Source organism: Oryctolagus cuniculus, chromosome 21 (genome assembly GCF_051225735.1).
Source record: "Oryctolagus cuniculus isolate XC-2025 breed Fujian yellow rabbit chromosome 21, ASM5122573v1, whole genome shotgun sequence".
NCBI classification, from domain to species: Eukaryota; Metazoa; Chordata; class Mammalia; order Lagomorpha; family Leporidae; genus Oryctolagus; species Oryctolagus cuniculus.
This window is the reverse complement of record NC_142887.1, coordinates 18,578,685-18,601,728: the sequence shown is the minus strand read 5'-3', so window position 1 is coordinate 18,601,728 and position 23,044 is coordinate 18,578,685. Positions and strand designations below refer to the sequence as shown.

The 23,044-nt window shown below is 45.7% G+C and overlaps 1 protein-coding gene and 1 pseudogene across 4 annotated transcripts in view; one reads left to right on the top strand and one right to left on the bottom strand.

Annotated features, from left to right (window-relative positions):
* The first annotated feature begins 1,144 nt into the window (after positions 1-1,144).
* The window catches only part of TAOK3 (TAO kinase 3), a 200,106-nt gene continuing 178,206 nt past the window's right edge, over positions 1,145-23,044 (top strand). Inside the window, exon 1 of one of the 3 annotated variants that reach the window (XM_051826866.3) lies at positions 1,145-1,434. The gene's annotated coding sequence lies outside the window, so the exon portion shown is untranslated. Of the gene's footprint in view, positions 1,435-12,972; positions 13,175-13,559; positions 13,792-23,044 lie in introns of those variants that run through there. The other 2 variants (XM_051826867.3, XM_051826868.3) reach the window with 2 other exon arrangements.
* On the bottom strand, positions 9,471-12,012 carry LOC138847414 (large ribosomal subunit protein uL23 pseudogene; annotated as a pseudogene). Its single transcript, XR_016227232.1, has one exon. The product of XR_016227232.1 is annotated as a large ribosomal subunit protein uL23 pseudogene (transcript).

Sequence of the window (23,044 nt, the reverse complement as noted above, 5' to 3'; positions counted from 1 at the left end):
AAGCCAGGAGCTTCTTCCTGCTCTCCTACGTGGGTGCAGGGGCCCAAGGACTTGGGCCATCTTCTGCTGCTTTCCCAGGCCACAGCACAGAGCTGGATTGGAAGTGGAGCAGCGGGGACTCAAACCAGAGTCCACTTGGCATGCTGGCACTGCAGGCAGTGGCTTCCCGCGCTACGCCACAGCGCCGGCCCGGGCTGCATACATCTCACAAGGTTTAGCCCCACAATGGGAGCAAGCATGGAGGTTTCATTGTAAGACTGTCAATGTTCAGTGTGCACGAGGCTGCTTCCGGTTTCTGCTGTTGAACGAAAACCATGAAGAGCGGCTCTGAGGGACCTGACGCACTTTCACCCTTGGCCGGCGCTGGCTTCCAGCCGGGGTCAGCAGGGGTCTGTGCTTAGCACAGGCTGTGCTCGGGTCAAAGCCGGCGCGGCCTTCGGTCCACGCACAATCATTAAAACCTGGGGCCCTGTCCGTGGTGGTGATGAAGAGGCTGGCGGACCCGGGGCTAAAGCTAACACAGGGCTCCGCCAGCCCAGTCCTAGTCCTCCTGTGAGCCTGCGCCTGCCGAGCTGCTGTCCACACTGAAGGCTTCGCAGTGCACAGCACGCACACGGAACAGCACGCAGGGTTCTTCTTTTCTGACAGCATCAAACCGGTATATTACTGACGCAATGCAAGGACAGGCAACTCCCCCGCCAGAAATCCAGCAAATGTGATTGACAAGCCCTGCGTGAATAATCGCCGTGTTCATGTACGGCTGGATGGCTAGCAAACGAAAAGGGTCCTCCCCAGAGGCTCCCAAAAAATGTAAAAGCGCGGGGTGGGGTGCTATGAACTTTGACCTCAGAGCCGAACAAACAACACTGACCGCACCCCAGGCGGGCCCCTGGGTAACTAAAGTTGCAAGGTCTTCCGCGTCTGAGGAAGCCCCGCCCCCTATGACCCGCCCACCGCCAGCTCCGCCAATCCTCGGGCTCCATCGACCGGTCGACTTCACAGGCACTTCCAATCAAGTACCTATATCCGGCCCCGGCCCTGCGCCCTGCGATCAGGGAAGGTCAGTAGAGAGCCTATCGGAGCCGAGCTGAGGGCGTGGTCGGGGGCCAGGGGGCGGGCGTACTGAGAGATTGGGGCGGAGCGCGCTCGGCGCAGTCGGGTGCGATTGGCCACCCCTGGCAGGAGCCGCACCTCGGACAGCAGCGGCGGCGGCCGCGGGAGGGTCGGTGTGGCGCGGGGCGACCGGGTCCTGCGTGGAGAGTGGGACGCGAGGCGGAGACTGTGGCCAGAGGCTGCGCGCGGCCGGCTCCGGCGCTCCGCCACCTGACCCGGGGATTCGCAGGGGTCCAAACCGCGGGAGAGCGACTCGGAACAAGTGTGGAGAGGAAGCGGCGGCGGCGGCGCCGGGCCCGGGGTGGTGACAGCCGGGCTGAGGTGAGAGCCCCGGAGCGCGGGACAGTGACAGCGCGAGCTCCGCCAGGACCCGAGCGAGGGCAGTTCCGGGAGCGCATCTGACAGTGCGGACTGAGGAGAGGAGACCACAGTGGGACCGGGACGGCGGCGTGAGGGGAGGAGACCGAGAGTGTGCGGGTCAGAGAGAGAGGGCAGGGGACCCCGAGTGTGCAGGTCAGAGAGAGAGGGCAGGGGACCGAGAGTGTGCGGGTCAGAGAGAGAGGGCAGGGGACCCCCGAGTGTGCGGGTCAGAGAGTGAGGGCAGGGGACCCCGAGTGTGCGGGTCAGAGAGAGAGGGCAGGGGACCCCGAGTGTGCAGGTCAGAGAGAGAGGGCAGGGGACCGAGAGTGTGCGGGTCAGAGAGAGAGGGCAGGGGACCCCCGAGTGTGCGGGTCAGAGAGTGAGGGCAGGGGACCCCGAGTGTGCGGGTCAGAGAGAGAGGGCAGGGGACCCCGAGTGTGCGGGTCAGAGAGTGAGGGCAGGGGACCCCGAGTGTGCAGGTCAGAGAGAGAGGGCAGGGGACCCCGAGTGTGCGGGTCAGAGAGAGAGGGCAGGGGACCCCGAGTGTGTGGGTCAGAGAGAGAGGGCAGGGGACCCGAGTGTGCGGGTCAGAGAGAGAGGGCAGGGGACCCCAAGTGTGCAGGTCAGAGAGAGAGGGCAGGGGACCCCGAGTGTGCGGGTCAGAGAGAGAGGGCAGGGGACCCCGAGTGTGCAGGTCAGAGAGAGAGGGCAGGGGACCCGAGTGTGCGGGTCAGAGAGAAAGGGCAGGGGACCGAGAGTGTGTGGGTCTGAGAGTGAGGGCAGGGGACCGAGAGTGTGCAGGTCAGAGAGAGAGGGCAGGGGACCACAGGTGCAGGTAGAGAGAGAGGGCAGGGGACCGAGAGTGTGCGGGTCAGAGAGAGAGGGCAGGGGACCACAGGTGCAGGTAGAGAGAGAGGGCAGGGGACCGAGAGTGTGCGGGTCAGAGAGAGAGGGCAGGGGACCCCGAGTGTGCGGGTAGAGAGAGAGGGCAGGGGACCGAGAGTGTGCGGGTCAGAGAGAGAGGGCAGGGGACCCCGAGTGTGCGGGTCAGAGAGAGAGGGCAGGGGACCCCGAGTGTGTGGGTCAGAGAGAGAGGGCAGGGGACCACAGGTGCAGGTCAGAGAGTGAGGGCAGGGGACCCCGAGTGTGCAGGTCAGAGAGAGAGGGCAGGGGACCCGAGTGTGCGGGTCAGAGAGAGAGGGCAGGGGACCCCGAGTGTGCAGGTCAGAGAGAGAGGGCAGGGGACCCCGAGTGTGCGGGTCAGAGAGAGAGGGCAGGGGACCCCGAGTGTGCAGGTCAGAGAGAGAGGGCAGGGACCCGAGTGTGCGGGTCAGAGAGAAAGGGCAGGGGACCGAGAGTGTGTGGGTCTGAGAGTGAGGGCAGGGGACCGAGAGTGGGCCCCCAGAGGGCCCAGGACGGTGAGATGAGGGGTGGAGACCCCTGAGAATGGCCAGGACAGAGAGAGAGGGGAGCTGTCTCCGAAATTGTCCGGGACGAGGGGAGGGGACATCGAGCGGGGCCGGGACAGCGACTGTGAAGAGAGTGGTCCAGGAGCTCTCAGGGCAGCCCCCGTGGGCCGGGGACCCTGAGATGGGCTTGGGGAGTGCGGGGAGCGAGAGGTCCCGCCCGCTGCGCTGGAGAAGCGGTGGTGGGGAGCCCGGTCTGGGTCAGGGCGTCTGACCGGTGGGGTCTGAACCAGCGATCTTCCCGGGGTACTGCGCACGCTCCGGGCTGGGGGACTCTGTGGCCGGGACTGTGTGAAGGTCCCTGGGGGAGGCTGTCGGGCTGCAGGGGCCGGCAGAGGGACAGAAATCCCAGACAGACTGGGAGCGTAGCGCTGCCTCTGGTTCCTCCCCGGAGTTTGCTGTAGGAGCCTTCAAAGCGAGGGGCTTCTGAGCCCACCACGAGACCCAGAAAGGGAAAGGATTCTCTGGGAAAAGATGCTTATTTTGATAGATGCTTGTCTTTTCCCGAACTGCTGTGTTTTGACGTTGAAATCAACGCGCAGCTCAGAAACTTTCTTAGATGTGGCAGGCGCTGGTGTCCGTGTCGCCGGCGAACGCTGAAAGCAGCTGTCCCAGGCTGTTTCACTTCTCTGTGTCGGAGCACTTGGGAGGACAGCCTGTGTTTGAAAAGGAGGTGTTGGCACCACTGGGCGCAAGGCACTCTCCAATGACATTTCCTAACTCCGGGGTGAGCTAAGGAGAAAGAGAAACCTATGGAACCCAGACACTGTGTGCGCTGGTGGGAGGTGTGTTGCCCATCGAAATGCTTAGACGAGTAGTGGGAAGCCTCTTACCCTAAAGGCTGTGAAAATTAAACCTGAGAACAGGCTCATGCTGCCTGGCCACCTTCCCTCCCATGCGCAAGCCTTGCCCCCATTCTCTCTGTGTTCTCTCTTCTCTCTGATCGATTTCTTTTTGGTTTCGATGATGATGGTTTCAGGAAAACAATGAGAAATGTGGTTACCGGGTCACATCACAGTTATTTAAGTGTGTCCTTTGTTTCAGGGTTGGGGTCGTCTTAGAAATCTGTGTCGAGCAGTGGGTAGCTTCCACCCAGGGCGCGGAAGACATGCTGTGTTAATTTCCGACAAGACAGCGCTGGGAGGCATAGGTAGAAAGGCCCCTGGAGCCCCTGATGCTGAGGGTGACCATCCCTAGAGCAGGGCCTCTGGTCGGACTTTATTTGTCCTTACCTGGTGCAGAGCGGGTCTCGCTTGGCTTCCGAGAGTGTGGAACTGTGGTTATGAAAATTCTGCCAACCGCTAGTCTTTCCCTAAGAAACAGGAGCTATGCAGATGAGAGAAACAACGCAAACACACGCTGAAAATAGGAGGCTCTGTAACTTGAGGTTTATTGAATATAATTTTTTTACATCAGATATATTTTTCTAGGATGCTGGGCACAATTCAAATAAAAGCAGAGCCAGTTAGCTCATGAGGTCACTTAAAAGGGGTGTATACTCCACACGGAGTACTTGTGATGTCTGAAATGGTGTGTGGCAGAATTGAGGCTCTCAGTCCCGGTACTTCTACAAAGTCATAGAAATGTCTGGGCAGATAAGTTCTTTCACCAAAGTTAGCTCATTTCTGACTAGTAACAAGTGATCATTTATTAAGATAAAATATTAACTCTATTGCCTGGTGAGAAAAGAAAGTGCTGATACTCCCCCTATATGATCACTAAAGCAATTATTTTAACTGCGTTGTCTTATGGTATTGATTCAGAAACAATGAAAAGAAATTCGATGTGATAGAATTTTTACACGTAGGAAGGACCTATGATAACTTTATGCCTAGGGGAGGGACGAGGGGAGGAATTCTATAGGAATTTTTTTTTCATTTGCTTCAAAAACTAAAACTCACCATCCTGATGAGAAAGTATAAATTTGTCAAATCATTCTATCTTTCTTCATTTAAACTGTTTACTTTCTATTAAAAATATAATTAAAAAGAGATTATGGTGATGGGGGTTTACATTCCCATATGAATACCAACCTCAGAATGCGAATTCTTGGTTCTTAAGCCCCTCTCCATCCTAGTGCAGCACGTTGTGAGTGCTGCCCCGGAAGCACAATAACCCATTTTACACTTTCTTTACCACTTGCGTCTTATACAGTCACACCATTGTAATCTCAGAGACTCCCTGGGTGTCTAATTCGGTGTAATGTTTAAGCCAACCTGAATAAATGTCCTCATTGCTTGCCAGTATTCATATGTGCTGTAGGAGAATGAATGGATACTAACTTTGGGTACTTTTTCTTAATAGTCTTAGTTAAAAGCCCCTTTGCTTTGTAATCTGTTTCTCCAATCTTCATTTCTTCTCATCCCTAAAAATGACGACAGACATAGAGAGCGAGAGAAAGAAAGGATCTCATCTCAAAGTGTTTTCCGAGTCTCCTAAGAGACTCCTTTCCCGTTTGTCTTCCATGAAAGATTTCTGTCGATCAGAATAGGGAGTTTTGGAATTAGTATTTTTGGAATTGCCAGATATTATACAATTGCGTTTCAGCATAGAGAGTTTAATTGGTTGCTTTATTATTTGTGAGAATATATTAAAAGTTACTGTTTCTTAGACTCAGTAAAAGAAACATAAGTGATATTTTTCTATAATTTTATGTTAGTTCTAATCTATTTCAAAGTATAGGCCAAAATGTGATCTAACTCATTGCCAAGCTACAGGCCCCAAATTTAAAAGAAAAAAAAACTATTTTGAGCTTTTATTACTAGCAGAAATTAAATTGATACACACTATTGTTTGAGAGGTACATTGTGAAAGTTAGCTGAATATTTTGTAAATCAACCTAATGGACAGAAGTCCAACTTGAAATTTGTTAGAGATATTGAAGTATATTTAAAATATGTTAAAGTTATCTCTATTTTGAAAGTTAAAGGTCTAATTCCTTGGCAACAAAATGACTTAAACCACTCTTACCATTGCCATCTATCTCTCATATACCTTTTACATCCCAGGAGCAAGAAAGACATAGCTTGGAATAAAAGTTTTACAGCTAGCAAAACTTACTCCTATTAAATACGAAAGTATAACCTGTGCGGCTTTAGCTTCAAAAAATGGGACTTTACATGCTGAGCCCTTTGGCTTTACCTGTGGCCTCAGTGAAATGATGAATAGCAACATCAACCCACACAGTATATGTTTGATGTTAATTTTATAGTTAATTATAGAAATGCTTATTGGAATAGTTCAATTTTACTTTCCTCTGTTTTAAGTACTAGAGATTTATTCTGGCTGACGGTGCTGGAGGTCTGAGAGCGAGGGGTTGGGGCTGGCCTTGTTGCTGTAGAGTCCCAAGGCAGCTCAAAGCATTGCATGGCGAGAGGCAGGACTCCCACCGGGTTGTTGAATTACTTATTTATTTATTTGAGAAAGAGAAAGAGTTCCAATCCACTGGCTCACTCCCCATATGCCTGCCACACCAAAGCCAGGAGTTAGGAATTCAATCCAGGTCTCCCACGTGGGTGGCAGAGACCCAACTGTATGAACCATCACTGCAGTCTCCCAGGGTCTGCATTAATGGGAGGCTGGAGTCAGGAGCCAGGACTAAGTAAGTATCAAACTCAGATACTCCAAAAACGTATGCAAGCATCTTAAGTGGTATCTTAACCTCTAGACCAAGTGCTTGACCCTCTTCCACTTTTTTTGAGAGACAACGAGAGAGAGTTTTTTCTTATCAGATCAAACTGGGATTCTATTCAGTAAATATTTATTTTTATATGTTCGACTTTCTGTCTTACAACACTACCTTATATCCATTAGGACTTATGACAGTTCAGATACTTTTTTTTTTTTTTTTTTTTTTTGGACAGGCAAAGTGGAAAGTGAGAGAGAGAGACAGAGAGAGAGAGAGAGAGAGAAAGGTCTTCCTTTTCTGTAGGTTCACCCTCCAATGGCCGCCGCGGCCAGCGCGCTGTGGCCGGCATACCGTGCTGATCCGATGGCAGGAGCCAGGTACTTGTCTTGGTCTCCCATGGGGTGCAGGGCCCAAGGACTTGGGCCATCCTCCACTGCACTCCCGGGCCACAGCAGAGAGCTGGCCTGGAAGAGGGGCAACTGGGACAGAATCCGGCGCCCCGACTGGGACTAGAACCCGGTGTGCCGGGGCGCCGCAAGGCAGAGGATTAGCCTAGTGAGCCGCGGCGCCGGCCGTCAGATGCTTTTTTTAAAAAAAGATGCATTTATTTATTTAAAAGGCAGATTTACAGAGAGAGAGGGAGAGAGAGAGAGACCTTCTATCCACTGGTTCACTCCCCAAGCACCCACATGGGAGGCTGGGAGGAAGCTCCTGGCTCTTGGCTTTGGATCAGCCTGGCTCCAGCCATTTGTGGAGTGAACCAGCATGAATGGAAGACCTCTCTCTCTGTCTGTCCCTCTCTCTGTCTGTAGCTCTACCTCTCAAATAAATAAATAAAAGCTTTGGGCGGCGCCGCGGCTCACTAGGCTAATCCTCGCCTGTGGCGCCGGCACACCGGGTTCTAGTCCCAGTCGGGGCGCCGGATTCTGTCCCGGTTGCCCCTCTTCCAGGCCAGCTCTCTGCTGTGGCCCGGGAGTGCAGTGGAGGATGGCCCAAGTGCTTGGGCCCTGCACCCCATGGGAGACCAGGAGAAGTACCTGGCTCCTGCCATCGGATCAGCGCGGTGCGCCGGCCGCGGTGGCCATTTGGGGGATGAACCAACGGAAGGAAGACCTTTCTGTCTCTCTCTCTGTCACTGTCTAACTCTGCTTGTCAAAAAAATAAATAAATAAATAAAAAATAAATAAAAACTTTAAAAAGTAATAATAATCTAATTAGTCTTGTCAGTAGACACACTAAGCAGAATGATGGTTTGTGACCAGTTTCTTGTTCTGTGGGTGAACATCAGCCTTTACCCTGAAGGGTATGTATGTTCATACAGAAATATTTTTTAAAGCTGTATGAACATGGTTTTAAAATGATCTAGGTCAACATTTTGTAGCAGAGATATGAAATTATAGTAATGTATTTCATGTCCCTGTATGCCTCTTCTGTCTCCTGTGTCAGGTTCTCTTCTGAAATTGTATCCCAGTTCCCTGTTTACATGAGCTTGTCATTCACCACTGGGCAGAGGTGGGTCTTGTTCATCTTTGTATCCCCCCATACTAAACACAGCACCAGACATCATGAAAGATGCTCAGTAAAAGTGAATTGAGTGAGTGAATTAATGATCAGCAAGTTACATTCCCTTTGTGTCACCACTTTTTTTTTGCTATCCTCACTGAGGACTTGGAGTACATGAAATGGTGTTAAAAAGAGACAGTGTTTCCAAATGGAACAGAAGAATAAGTGTTAGCATTATTCCTCTGCCACATAAAAGCAGCCCAACACTGTGGAAGGAGACAGGGCCTTGGACTCAGGGAGGCCTCTGTCCCTGTTTTGGCTTTGTCACTATGGCAGCCCTCTGACCTGGGAAAATTGCTTAAGTTTGAACACTCCCAATTCTCTCATCCGGGAAATAAGGATATTTATCTCTCGGGATTCTTGGAGGAACCAAATAAAGGGATTTATGTAAGTGACAAACACATAGGCAATGCTTAATAAATGTTCCTTATTTTAATCACTTGGGATAAATTTTATTACTGTTTTTGCTCTACTCCCTAATTGTTTGCTGAATCTCACGGCTCCTGACTCCAAAAAGAATAATTTATAGATTGACACATAGGGAAAGTGAGACTCGAGGTGACTTCCTAGGGTCACACAATGAAAAACGTGACCACGGTGACCTAGTTCAGGCTTCTCTGTGCACCTTCCACGCCACAGCGCTCCGTGCTCCCAGGAAGACTGAACACAGGCCTTCCAGAGAGGCTGGGAAGGCCCGCAGTGACAAGTCTCCCGGCTCCTTGTCTTCCTGACCCCGCCTGGGTGCGGTTGTGCTCCTGTTCTCCCTGAAGCACAGCTCGGATTCTGTCACTCGCGTGTTTAAAACCTTAAATAATTCCCCATATCTACAGCACAGATTTGTGAAGCTGTTTTTATATTCCTGTCGGATTCTCTCTCTCTCCTTCTCTCTCTCTTTCTCTCTCTCACATGCATGTGCCCCATCAAGACCAGCCTGCTTACTAGCCAAGTACTGCTTTTCCGCCTCCCAGTCTTTGTTCCTGCCCTTTCTTTTGGCTAGAATGCCTTCTTTTCCTCATTTTCCAGATCTACCTCTAAAACAATGCCATGTTTGTTTGTTTAATTCTTATTTATTTGAAAGGCAGAGAGAAAAAGACACAGAGAGAAAGACAGAGAGAGAGAGAGAAATCTTTCATCTGCCGGCTTACTCCCTCAATACCCACAACAGCCAGGTGTAGGCCAGACTGAAGCCAAGGGACCAGAACTCAGTCTGGGTGTCCTGCATGGATGGCAAGGGCGGCAGACTTGAGTCATCACCTGCTGTCTCCCAGGGCATGTATTAGGAGACTGGAATCAGTAGCCGAGTCAGGACTGAATCCTGATCTCCAGTGTGCAATGGAGGCCTCTCAAGCTGCCCTTAACAGCGAGGTCAGGCACCCACCCCTAATGCTGTCTGTTGTGAGGCCTCCTCTGATCATCTTAGTACTCTCTCCTTCGAATTTCCTCTGTACCTTATACTTTTCCATTTGATTTATTCATGTCATTTACATGAGAGACAGAAAGAAAGAATGCTCCCATCCACTGGTTCACTCCCCACATGCCTGGGACTGGGCCAGCCTGAAGCTAGAAGCCAGCAACTCAATTCAGGTCGCCCCTCATGGGTACCAGGGACCCAACGACTTGAACCATCAGCTGCCTCCTCCTAGGGTCTGCATGAGCAGGAAGCTGGGTTGGAAGTGAGCTGGAACTTGAACCCTGGCACTCTGATAGGGAATCCAAGAGTCCCAGGTTTCATCTTTTTTTTTTTTTTTTTATGGTGAAAAAACATATATTTAGAATTAGCCAGCTGGACTCAGTTCAGAGGATCCCAATTTTGTTGGCAAAGTCCAGAGCATCATAGTCAGGAGCCAGCCGCACACACGCCTTCTTCTCTCCGTCAGTCTGATCAGGGTGTTGACTTTGGCCACATCAATGTCACAGAGTTTCTTCACAGCTTGTTTGATCTGGTGCTTGTTGGCCTTGACATCCACAATGAACACCAGTGTGTTGTTGTCTTCTATCTTCTTCATGGCCGACTCCGTGGTCAGGGGGAACTTGATGATGGCAGAGTGGTCAAGCTTGTTTCTCCTGGGGGTGCTCTTCCGAGGGTATTTGGGCTGCCATCGGAGGCATAGCGTCTTGGGCCGCCGGAAGGTGGGGGACGTGCGGATCTTCTTCTTCTTGTGGCTGTGGACGCCTTTCAGCACTGCCTTCTTGGCCTTCAAGGCCTTCGCTTTGGCTTCGACTTTAGGAGGGGCAGGAGCTTCCTTCTTCGCCTTCGGCGCCATCTTGGTGAAAAGGGTCAGGTTTCATCTTAACTGCTGGGTCAAATGCACAACCTCTGTACTTTCTCTTTGTACATCATATTCTTTATGATGCTGCATTATAGTGTTTATACTTAGCTTCCCTGGATGTTCATCTTCTTCATCTCTAAAAGGACAATGTCTTACTAACCAGGTGTCTCAGAACTATTATCTTAATTGTTGAATTGCATTAAGTTTAAATATATATTTCAAGTTCAAAATAATATTAAATTTGTCTATATAGATAACTATAACAGGGATAACTCTTCAAGGAACAATTTGCCTCAGAGCCTGACAGTTGGTAAATTTGATGCCAGTAAGAGCAACCATATGAGAACTTGTATGTTCATTTTTTTAAGATTTTTTTTTTATTCATTTGAAAGTCAGAGTTACAGAGAGGCAGAGGCAGAGAGAGGGATCTTCCACCCACTGGTATACTCCCCAAATAGCCTCAACAGCTGGAGCTGGGCCAAACCAAAGCCAAGAGCCAAAAGCTTCTTCCTGGTCTCCCACATCAGTGCAGGGGCCCAAGGACTTGGGCCATTTTCTACTGCTTTCCCAGGCAATAGCAGAGAACTGAATCAGAAGTAGACCAGGGGCTGGCTCTGTGGTGTAGCAGGTGGGGTCACTGTCTGCAGTGCTGGCATCCCATATGGGTGCCAGTTCTAGTCCTAGCTGTTCCGCTTCCAATCCAGCTCTCTGCTAATGCGCCTGGGGAAGCAATGGAAGATGGCTCAAGTCTTTGGGCCCTTGCACCTGCGTGGGAGAGCAAGAGGAAGCTCCAGGCTTCTGGCTTCGAATCTATTTGGGGAGTGAAACTGCAGATGGAAGACACCCCCTCCCCCACCCCGGCCCGCCTCTCTGTAGCTTGGCCTTTCGAATAAAATAAGTAAATCTTTTAAAAAAAAAAAAAAGTGGAGCAACTGGGACTTGAACCAGCACTGCAGGTGGCGACTTTACCTGCTACACCACAGCACTGGCCCCTGTATGTTCACTTTTAACATTGATAATATTCCTGTAGGTGGCCTTTGACCCTGACTGTTTGGAATTTGTTATTTTATTTCCTCAGGTGGCAGTTTTATCTGATGGGTTTTAACTTCAGATCTCTGAAAGTTTACTTTCCTTTCTCTAGGCATTAGCAACAAATTAAGTAAGATCTGCTGTCATTTGCAACTGAAGCTATTTGTTTACTTGTTGGCCTTGGGAAGTCCTCCAGTTTGTTAAACAAAAGAATCTTAAGGAAGTTAAGTATAGCTTAGAAGAGCAGAGTTTATCTGTACATTTTACTCCCTGGGTTTTCTGTCTTTACTAAGCAGCCTTGAGTTTACTAGATTTTTGTTGTTGAATACAGACTGCCAGTTTACATCCTGGCTGCTCACTTGCAGTTCAGCGTTATGCAAAGGTTCCTGAGAAGGTGGCAGATGATGGCCCAAGTACCCGGGTCCCTGCTCCCACATTGGAGACCAAGATGCAGTGTCTGGCTTTGGCCTGGCCAGCCCTAGCTGTTGCAGCTATCTAGGGAGTGAACCAGTGGATAGATGATATTTCTCTGTCATTCTCCCTTTCAAGTAAAGAAATTTTAAAAAATAAAAAAGCAAAAACAAACAAACACCACTACATACATTGCAAGATGATCATGTCTCACTTGGCTAAAGCCTAAGAAAACCATCCATTGTAACAAAATCTAATGAAAGCTTGCTGACATGGCTCTTAGGTATTAAAGACTACCAAGACCAAAATAATAATAAAATTCAGCACAGGAACACTATCTATTTCAAAACATTTCATTTGTTTTTCTTAGTTGCTGCTGTTGACCCTGAAAATCGGTAAAATCGAGCTTCTGGTGTTAATTTGGGGTTGTTATCAGTTTTCTGCATGTACAAGTAATTGAGTTTGAACTGTGTTTTAAGCCTGAATTAAAAGAACTTAGTCACTGGTGACTCATGGTGAGAAGTTCTTCCTTTCCCCTGCTGGAACTTACCGTTGCCTCCGACATGGCCTCTCTGAAATGCTGAAAACCTGAGGAAACCTACTTTTGTGTAGCAGACTCTGGAAAAATTCTTCTAGGTTTAAAGTGGTACATTTACCATTAATGCTTCTTAGTAGTGAGCACTAACTACAGCGGACTTTCCCAACTTCAGTACGAATTTCTTGAGTCTGTGCCTTTATGGAAGTCTTTTCATACATGAAATCCTCAGAATTCTAGATCATTTATGAATGACCACCGGGACTCTATTTTGTTCCTTATTGTCTTCCTAATGCTTAGACAAGTCAGTTCATAAGTGTGTGTTGAGTGAAGTCACAGACATTCTTAATAATAACACATCTTAGAAAAATAATGAAAGTCTGTTGAAACAAATTTTTTTCTAGCCCTTTTGAGTGAGGTGATCATCAATTCACAGTCGACCTAGTTTGGGAAGTACTCCGTTTTAGCCCAAGGTACTTCTGTGCTAATAATCCATTGGTTGTGCCAACCTTAAGTCTCCTTAGTGGATCACTTAAAAAGGAAGGGCCAATCGGCACCACGCAGAGGCCCTTGCACCTGTGGGAACCAATGGGGGTTGTAACAGGAAGTAACTGCAGCTTGCAGTACTGATAGTAATGAGCGCACCAGGCCCTGCCGTTCGCATCTGCAGTTCCTTGTTAGGATTACACAAGGTTTCTGCAAGATGTTTTTTATACATAAGCCGAAGAGAGAAGTCACTTTAACTTTGAAAATTATAATGTGAATGGTTTTTTGAGTTTTCTTCCTCATCAAGGAGTTGGTGAGTTGTCCATTTTTAAGTGCATTCTTTCTTTTCCTTCTAATGTTGTGTCTCCTGAAACCTTACTTAGAACGCAGGGAAGGGGGTGGAAGGTGTGTCAGTGTAAAATAATTAAAAGTTAAGCTGATGTTTTTACCAATAACAGCCAGCTCTGATATTTACATGATCCTATAATGGTAAGCACTGGCAGGATGTCATAGTTTTTATGTAAAATGTGTTTAGCTTGAACAAGTTTAAATTTTTCTGAGGGATTGGGGAAGCAGTTGGGGAAAAATGTTAAGAAACTTCCTTCCAGAATGTTAGAATGGAAGCTGTATAAAATCCAGTGGACGTGAACTGTCTGACCAGGAAGTACTCTCTTTAAGCCTCGCTTATAAAATGAAGTGTCTGTAATAACTTCCTGTCTCGGGTCGAAGGTGCTGGTAGACTGGTGGTGTTCTTACAACTTAAGTTGAGATCAGTTTTATTTTTCCTGTGAATAAGAGGCAGCTTCTTAAAGAAAATCATATCTAGAGCAATCTTATTGGTTGCTATAGCTAAATGAAGAATTTTTAAAGTTCTTAGTATGTTGGACTGGAAATACGAGATGGACACGCATTTGAGATGATCTGCTATGAGTAAGCTTATTTCGTGTTTCATTTTACATTGCCTGTTTCCTTATAAATATGGTTTGTACCTTCACATTGTTCAGCAGTAATTTAAACTTTCTGTTGAATTTCATGTGAGTATTTATGATCTTAGTTCAAAGTTCTCCTGGGAGTCATCAGCCTCAAATGTCATTGACTTCATATGCTCTATTTATTTTAATCTGCAGTGTGATATTCTACAAATAAGTGTTAGTGGCAATTTAAAAAAAATATTCTTTTCCATTCTTCTGGATAAATAAGGTACATGCTGAGCTGCAAATAAAATACTAAAAGCTTGTCAGAAGGGTGTTTTAAACAAAATATTTAAAATATTCTAAAGGCCATCATGATTAAATGGATTCAGTTTATGTTAATGACTGATATTCTTACCTTAAAATTATATTTCAAAATTAAGCTACTCAGAGTGATTCTACTCATGTTAGAGGTCTTTAAAAATAATTGTACTACTTCCTATTTTTCTTCTTTCACAGAAAGAGAAAATAGGAAAGCAGTTTCTAGCATGTTACATCAGAATTAGAGACAGTGTGATCAGTTTGGTCACATTTTCTTTGGTTTGTACTCTTTTTGTATCATTTTAGTACATAGGGTTCTTTCAGAAGTAACATGTCTTAGCCATGAGGTAATTAACAATTAATAATAATATGAAATTCCTCTAGTCCATAAAATGAGATTAGATGAAACAGGAAACTAGATAATTTTTATTTGACATGCTATAGTGTTTAAATTTATAAATTTATAAATTTATAAATGGGGAGAGGTGTCTCAATGCTTTCTTTAACAACTTCACCAAGCTCTTCTAGCAAAGTTTAAATGAAATATGTAGACCAATATGTAACCCTGACATCTCAACAACTACTATCTCACATGTTAAATGTGGAGTTAAGTTCTGAAATTGTACATGGGGCACATTTGCATCCAAGAAGCTTTGCAGTAGATAATACTGACTTGGGGGTGGGAAGACACTATTCTTTCTAAGGTATAAAAACCAAATTAAAAATTTCAAATAATCTTTGAAATGTGATACCATATAGCATGTGCTTTATTCCTTGAGGTTTATGAATGTTAAAGATTTAAAATTACTAAGTCTGTATGTTTCAGCTGTCATGCACAGGGCTTACATGATGATCTGAATATTATCAGTCCAGAAGTATCCCAGCCATAGCTTGCTGGGGGTGGAGCAGAGGAAGTGGGTAGTGCTTCACTGTGACAGATTATTGCAGATTACATGGCTGCCTGCCAAAGCACCGCTGGTTGAAGGGAAATGTGGAAGTTACGAACTGTATCCTATTAATTTGTGCATACTTATTTAACCATTTATGGCTGCCTGTTGGTTACATATACAGATGGAATCTTTAAACTCTCCAGTTAGCTGACATGTGCTTAATCTTCCATTCTCTGGTTTACGGTGGTCATCTTATCTCTGTTCTACAAAGACCACACTGCCTGCTCTGTAGATGGCCACGTGTTGGCAGAGAGAAGATGGGGGAGGGGATGCAGAACTTAAAACCTCAAATGCGGTATTTACTGTGGAGATAAAAATGTAAGGATGCCCCAACACACTTGGGCAATTTATATAGATTACTAATAAAAATAGCCATCTGCTGTGAAGGAGTTATAGTTCTAGATTGTTCTCCTTTGGCTTGGCATTGAGCGTCTTCAGTTCCAACATAAAAGGAAGCTTTGTGGAGGAAATGTGGCGGGTCTGCCCAGATGCATAAGGAGGGAGTTACAGTGAAGAGTTATTTTTGGAAGTCTCTTCTTAGGAATGTATCTTATGTACCGAGAAATGTCTTTAAAAGCTTACTTTCACTGGTGAGAGTTACACAAGTAACTGGAATAACAAGTCACTGGAATAGTCTAAGAAAATATTTTTTTCAAGCATTTTGATGTCACCAACCAGGCCAGCTCGTCTTAAGCTGGCTGATCTAAGGAGTAGCTTTTCTTTTTTTTAATGTTACCAAATTTGGAAGATATGAAGATCCTGTCAATACCATCAAATAGTGTATGTTCTGAAAGAAGGAGCAGTTAAACTCCCAGTTCATCGCCGTGTCCCACTGTCCCTCAGGAACAGAGTGCACTGGTTTTGGTTCAAGGAAAGGTTAGATGTGAGGGAAGGAGTCGGCATCCTTGGCACAGTTCTTAGAGCTGACACCCCTCCCCAGTTCTTTCTTGGACATGGTGAGTGGCATGTCCAGCTTCCTTATAATTCTCACTTTTGACTTTGGTAACGTGTTTGGAATTGATAGTACAAGGACACTTCAAAAAGTCTGTGGGAAAATAGAATTAAAAGACAAGTTTCTTGTGGCTCAAAAAAATATTTTTTAAAAGATTTATTTTACCTATTTGAAAGACAGAGTTACAGAGAAAGGTAGAGACAGAGAGAGACAGAGAGGTCTTTCATCATCTACTGGTTCACTCCTGAAATGGCAGCAATGTCTGGAGCCGAGCCAATTCAAAGCCAGAAGCCAGGAGCTTCATCTGGGTCTCCCATGCAGGTGCAGGGCCCCAAGGGCTTGGACCATCTTCGACTGCTTTCCCAAGCTGTAACAGAGAGCTATATCAGAAATGGAGCAGCCGCAACTTGAACCGGCACCCCTATGGGATGCTGGCCCTGTAGGCTGGGACTTTAAGCCACTGTGCCACAGTGCTGGCCCGAGTGCAAAAAATTTTGACATTCATCCGTAGTTTTGTCATAATACACATTTTCCATAAACATTTTGAAGACTCTCATATAATCTAATGTGTATTTTGATTCTCAGTCAATGGTTCCTCCAGAAAATGGATATTGGAAGAGATAACACATGATATAATGTTTAGATAATAAAAGCATGTGTTAAATTGTAAGTTTTTAAAGAGCATCGTGGGAGCACATGACTGGAATTCATTGATCTTATTTATGCCACTCTCTTACCACACTGTGTCCTACCTAATCTCAATGGCATGGACACAAGGAGGAGAAGCTGGCTACAGATTTAATCATCATTAGTCCAAATGATTATATAATCTGACCAGTTTAGCATTAGTAACATTTTTCTCTTTATTTCACTTCAGAGTTTCCTCCCAGGTTGGTAGAATAGCTCAGGAAAGCAATATGGCAAAGTGTTTTTGTTTTGTTTTGAGTGACCTACACAGTAGAGAATATATACATGTATTTGAATATAAAGAAGAATATGTGGTTTTTTTTAATATTAATTTATTTAATTGAAAGTCAGAGTTACACAGAGAAGGAGAAGCAGAGAGATGTCTTCATCCACTGGTTCACTCCTCAATTGGCCACAATGGCCAGAGCTGTGCCGATCTGAAGCCAGGAGCTTCTTCTGGGTCTCCCTCAAACTGGCGCCCATTTGGGATGCTGGCACTGCAGGCGGTGGCTTTCCTCGCTACGACACAGTGCCAGCCCCTAGAATATGTTTCTATTTTTTCTATATGAGATTCCAGGGTTCAGATCCTACAATGGTTCAATTAACTTTGTGTGTTGAAAACTCAGACTAATTCTTTTTTTTTTTTTTTAAGATTTTATTTATTTATTTGACAGGTAGAGTTACAGACAGTGAGAGAGAGACAGAGAGAAAGGTCTTCCTTCCATTGGTTTACTCCCCAAATGGCCGCTATGGCCGGCGCTGCGCCCATCCGAAGCAGGAGCCAGGTGCTTCTTTCTGGTCTCCCATGCAGGTGCAGAGGCCCAAGCACTTGGGCCATCCTCCACTGCCCTCCTGGGCCACAGCAGAGAGCTGGACCGGAAGAGGAGCAACCAGGACTAGAACCCGGCGCCCATATGGGATGCCAGTGCCGCAGATGGAGGATTAACCAAGTGAGCCACAGCACCAGCCCCTCAGACTAATTCTCACATAAGCAGATTTTCATGGGGTTGTGTTAGCAAAGCAGGTGTATAACTGGTGTGTTAGGGAGGGGCGCCCAGAACAAATTCACAAGGCGCATCCATGAAGCTGTTCCTAGGGAGACCTGAAAGATATAAGCCTTTGTATTTCTGACGTTTGAAATGTCTGTGTTTTATCTGTGGTATACTCCTTTGCCTGGTAACCAATTCCTCAGTTAGTCTACGTCTCTGGCTTGTTTCTGGTGCCCCTAACTTTTCAATCAAGGCCCATCACATGGCTGCCAAAACACACAGTATCCGTGTGCTCCTGTCCGATTTATACCCTTATTGCCTTGTTCCTAGGTTATCACTATGGCTTCCTTCTTTGCATCTCTGTCTTCCAGCTCATCCTGATTAATCATCTCTAAATGCTGCTTCCACATATCATTCCCCTGTTCAGAGAGCTTCAGTGGCTCCTCCTCCTCTCCTTTAAATCTCACCTCTTCTGCCTGGCTTTCAACACCTTTTCTAGGTGTCCTTAGGCTGTTTATTTCCTGTGTTCTCAGTCCCTTCCTTTCTATTCTGTTGAAGTCAGTCTCTGAAGCATACCATATCCACAGTGGTCTGCTGCACCACTGGAACTACTCTGCACTTTAGCTGTGCTTATCTCTGCAAACTTACTCAGATTTTGCTTTGCCTACAAGACCCTGTGTAAAGCTGCCTTCCTCTTTGAAGCTTTTCCTTACTATTTCGGCTTCTACTGCTTTGCTGCAAATTCCCAGTGATTTTTAACTTAGTGAACAAAAAGGTGTGTAGGGTCTATCATTCACCATTGTATCTTCACTAATGTAGACATTTGGAATACAAGGATCATGTATCTTAAAGTTCAGTCTTAGTTCTTATAGTGCTGAAATATGTTTAAAGGGGAAGAAAAGAAAGCAAATCTATTTCAACATGCTTATCTAAAATAAAATCAATAACCCTAATAATATTGAAGAGATCTAAATGGAAAGATGCAACAAAAGTGAAGACAAGCTTGTAATTCTTTTTGTATGTTTGCTTTTCTTGTTTTTAAAGATTTGTTTATTTGAAAGGCAGAGTTAAAGAGAGAGAGAGACAGAGAGAAGAGAGAGGGAGAGACAGAAGAGAGAGATCGATCTTCCATCCACTAGTTCACTCCTCAGGTGGCCACAATGGCCGGAACTGGGCTGGTCTGAAGCCAGGAGCTTCTTCCGGGTCTCCCGCATGGGTGCAGGGGCCCAAGACCTTGGGGGGCCATCCTGCATTGCTTTCCCAGGCCACAGCAGAAAGCTGGATCAGAGGTGATGCAGCTGGGACTCCAACTGGCACCCATACCGACTGCCCTCACGGCAGCAGCTGTACCCATCACACCACAGCACCAGCCTCTTTTCTTTTTGAGAAGCCATGTATATGGATCTGTATGTATCTACACAGATAAGTATACAGACACATAAAATACATATGATTTTTTTCTTTATTTGAGATAGCTGCCATTGAAGAGTTTTAGTTTGGATACTTAGACATTTTAATCCTATCACTATAGGCTAAATATGATCATTAAGGTTTTTTTAAAAAAGATTTATTTATTTATGTGAAAGTCAGAGTTAGAGAGAGAGAGGCACAGAGAGAGAGAGAGATCTTCCCTCCACTGGTTCACTCCCCAGATGGCCACAATGGCCAGAGTTGCGCTGATCTGAAGCCAGAAGCCAGGAGCTTCTTCAGGGTCTCCCATGCAGCTGCAGGGGCCCAAGGACTTGGGTCATCTTTCACTGCTTTCCTACACCATGGCACAGAGCTGGATCAGAAGTAGAACAGCCGGGACTCGAACCAGCACCCATATGGGATGCTGGCACTACAGGCAGGGACTTTACCTGCTACACCACAGTACCAGCCCCGATCATTGAGGTTTATATAAAAAAAGAATGATGAGTTCCTCAAAAAGTTCATGGAAATGTATATTGTGAAAAAAAATGTATTTCAAAAATGTTTTAAACAAAAAGAATCTTTCAATTTTCCATGAACTTGCTGACATTCCCATTTATTTATTTTTTTAAGAAATATTTGCTTATTTGAAAGGCAGAGTCTCAGAAAGAGAGATCTTCCATCTGCTGGTTCACTCCCCAAATGGCTGCAATGGCCAGAGCTGGGCCAGTACAAAGCCAGGAGCCAGGAAATTCTTCTGGATCTCCCACATGGGTGTAGGGACCTAAGGACTTGGGCCATCCTCCACTGCTTTCCCAGACACATTAACAGGGAGCTGGATCCAAAGTGGAGCAGGCAGTACTCAAATTGGCAACCATATGGGATGCCAGTGTTGCATGCGGAGGCTTTACTCCCTACGCCACTATTCTGGCCCTGAAGTTCTCTTTTAGATTTAAGTATGATTAAGTATCTGCAGTGTGTGAAGTTAGGCCCTGTGAAGAGATACTGAAATCAATTACACAGGATCCCTGTCCTCAAACAAATCTACTAGGGCACTCTATTAGGAAAAGATAAAATACATATTCAGAAGTTAAACATAAGCTTACTTGTTATGTAAATTGAGTGCTTCTTGCTTCAGTTCTTTATCCTCTTTTGAAATAATTTGTACCTTCCTTTGTATTGATGCCAAAAAGCACATAGGACCCAAATGAAAACTCTGAAAAGGCACGATGTTTTGCTTACATAGGACAGTGGATATTTGGAAATGTGTAGTTAATGTTTTAGATTTGTACTGATGATTCCTGATGGATGCAGCAGTGACTCCAAACCCTTTTTTCATTTATTTATTCAGTAAATATTTACTGAGCATCTGTTTGTGCCAGGTTCTGTGCTAATGCTGAATAGGACTATGTCCTTCCCTTAACTAACAAGCAGAACATTAAACCATTTGGCTAAGCAGGGGTGGGGAATTGTCTTTCTGCAAAGGCCATTTGCATGTTTATACCATCATTCATGAGCCATACAGAATTATCAACTTAAAATGAGCCTGCTGTAGGTTTATTGAATTTCGACTTCACCCTGTGGTGGCCAGGCCGCGGACCTGACATTCCCACAGCCTTGCACTGAAGCAGTGCTGTAGAGACCCATGTGAGCTAGAGAATCGCAGGAAGGTACTGCATCATCCCCCATTCTAACGACCTAAACTACCATGCAGACTACCTGTTCATTCCTGGCTACACTTCAGATTTATCTTGTAAACTCTGACTAGCCATTTAAACTTATTTCTTGACACGATGGGCAATAATCATAACCTTTGCTGATAATTGAGAGCTTGTGCGGTACCAGATCTTGCAGTGTGTGTGTGTGTGTGTGTGTGTTTTTTTTTAAGGTTTATTTGTTCGAAAGGCAGAGTTGCAGCGCGGCAGAAAGAGAGGAAGGTGGGGGTGGGGGGGGCGGGAATCTTCCATTCACTGCTTCACTCCCTAAATGGCTGCAACAGCCAGAGTGGGGCCTATCTGAAGCCGGGAGCCAGAGCTTCTTCCAGGTCTTCCACATGGGTACAGGGATCCAAGCACTTGGGCCATCCTCCACTGCTTTCCCAGGCACATTAGCAGGAAGCTGGATCAGAAGTGGAGCAGCAGGAACACTGAACTGGCAACCATATGGGATGCCGGCACTGCAGGCAGCAGCTTTACCCACTAATGCCGCAGCGCCGGCCCCTCAGTGAGCCCTTGTAAACTGTCAGGTGGAAATATGCCCACACTTACACACACTATAGAAGCATATGCTGAAGTTCAGAGACATCAGGTGTTTGCCAAATGTCAGCAGCAGAACCTGGACTTCAACCCAGTTCTAGGCCTGTATCTGTGACTGTCTCATTGTGAGGATTATAAGTGCCCTTCAAAAAGTTCATCAAAGATGGAACTAAAAGAGAGGTTTGTTTGTATCCAAACATTTTTTAAATCCACGCATAGTTTTTCATAACACACATTTTCCATGAACTTGAAGACCTGCTCACATCCAGGGACTTAAAAAGTTTCTGTGCCAAAGTAAACTCATTTTTTATTTCTATTTTTCCATGAACTTTTGGAAGTACCCTCACAGAATTAAATGATTTTGTACTGTTCTAGTAGTGCCTATAGGATAAGTACTACATTAGTCCAAGATACCATTCATATATGACAATTAAAGCTGATCAGATAACATATCAATGATGAGAAGTTACAGACTACTTAATGAAATTGTGGGTTATACAACAGAGTTTGGAATTTTTCACAAATCACTTTAAGTGTACACAAACTCGGGTTTTTTTTTAATTCGAAATAATCATTTCTTCTGACTTGAAGAATCTCACAGTGACCTTGAGAGGCAGGCGTTGTACTCAGTTTATAGATTGAGGCCACCACGGCTTAGAGAAGTTAAGCCACATCCTAACCATCCCACGGCTGGGAGGTAACAGAATTGACTTAAACCTGGATATGCTGATCCAGATCAGAACTCTTTTCCATTACACCACAAATCCAAATTGTGTTTGTGGGCTAAATGTATAACTATTTTTAAAGTTTTTCAGTTGAAATAAAATTCACCATTTTAAAATATGCAGTTTAGGTTGTTAGTATGTTTACAGTGTTGCTGCAACCATGGCCACTAATCTTAGGACGTTTTCATTCTTCCCAGAAAGAAATCATTTCCCTGTTAGGCAGCATTCCCAATGACCCAAATCCCTGGAAACTGCTAACTTTCTGTCTCTAAGGATTTGCCTATTCTGAATATTTTGTATAAATGGAATCAGACACTATGTAGCTTTTTGTGTCTGACTTCTCTACTTAGCCTCATGTTTTCAAGATTTATCCCCGTGGCAGAATATATCAGTATATATTACCTTTTTTTTTTTTTTTTTTTTTTTGCTAAATGGTATACAACTGTATGGACATACCATGTGCTTTTTATCTATTCACCAGTGCTGGATATTTTAGCTGGTTTTACTTTTTGGCTCTTAGGAATAGTGCTGCTGTGAAATACATGGGCAAGTTTCTGTAAGAACATGTTTTCAGTTCTTTGGGGTTTATACCTTCAGATTATACACCATCTGATGCCTCCCAGGCACATTAGCAGGAAGCTGGATCAGAAGCTGAGGCAGAACTGAATCTTTGGCACTCTGACAGGGGATGTAGGTTAATGAACCTGGGAAGGCAGTGGATGATGGCCCAAGTACTTGGGCTCCCGTCACCCACATGGGAGACCTGGATGGAATTCCTGGCTCCTGATTTCAGCATGGCCCAGCCCTGGCTGTTATAGTACTTCAGGAGTGAACTAGTAGATAGAAGATCTGTTTTTCTGTCTCTCTATCTGTGTCATTCTACCTTTCAAGTAAATAAATAAGTCATTTAAATAATGGCTTGTAGAATAATTTAAAGGAGGAGAGAGACTGGGAATGAGAACTTGGACTGGTAATCAGGTTCT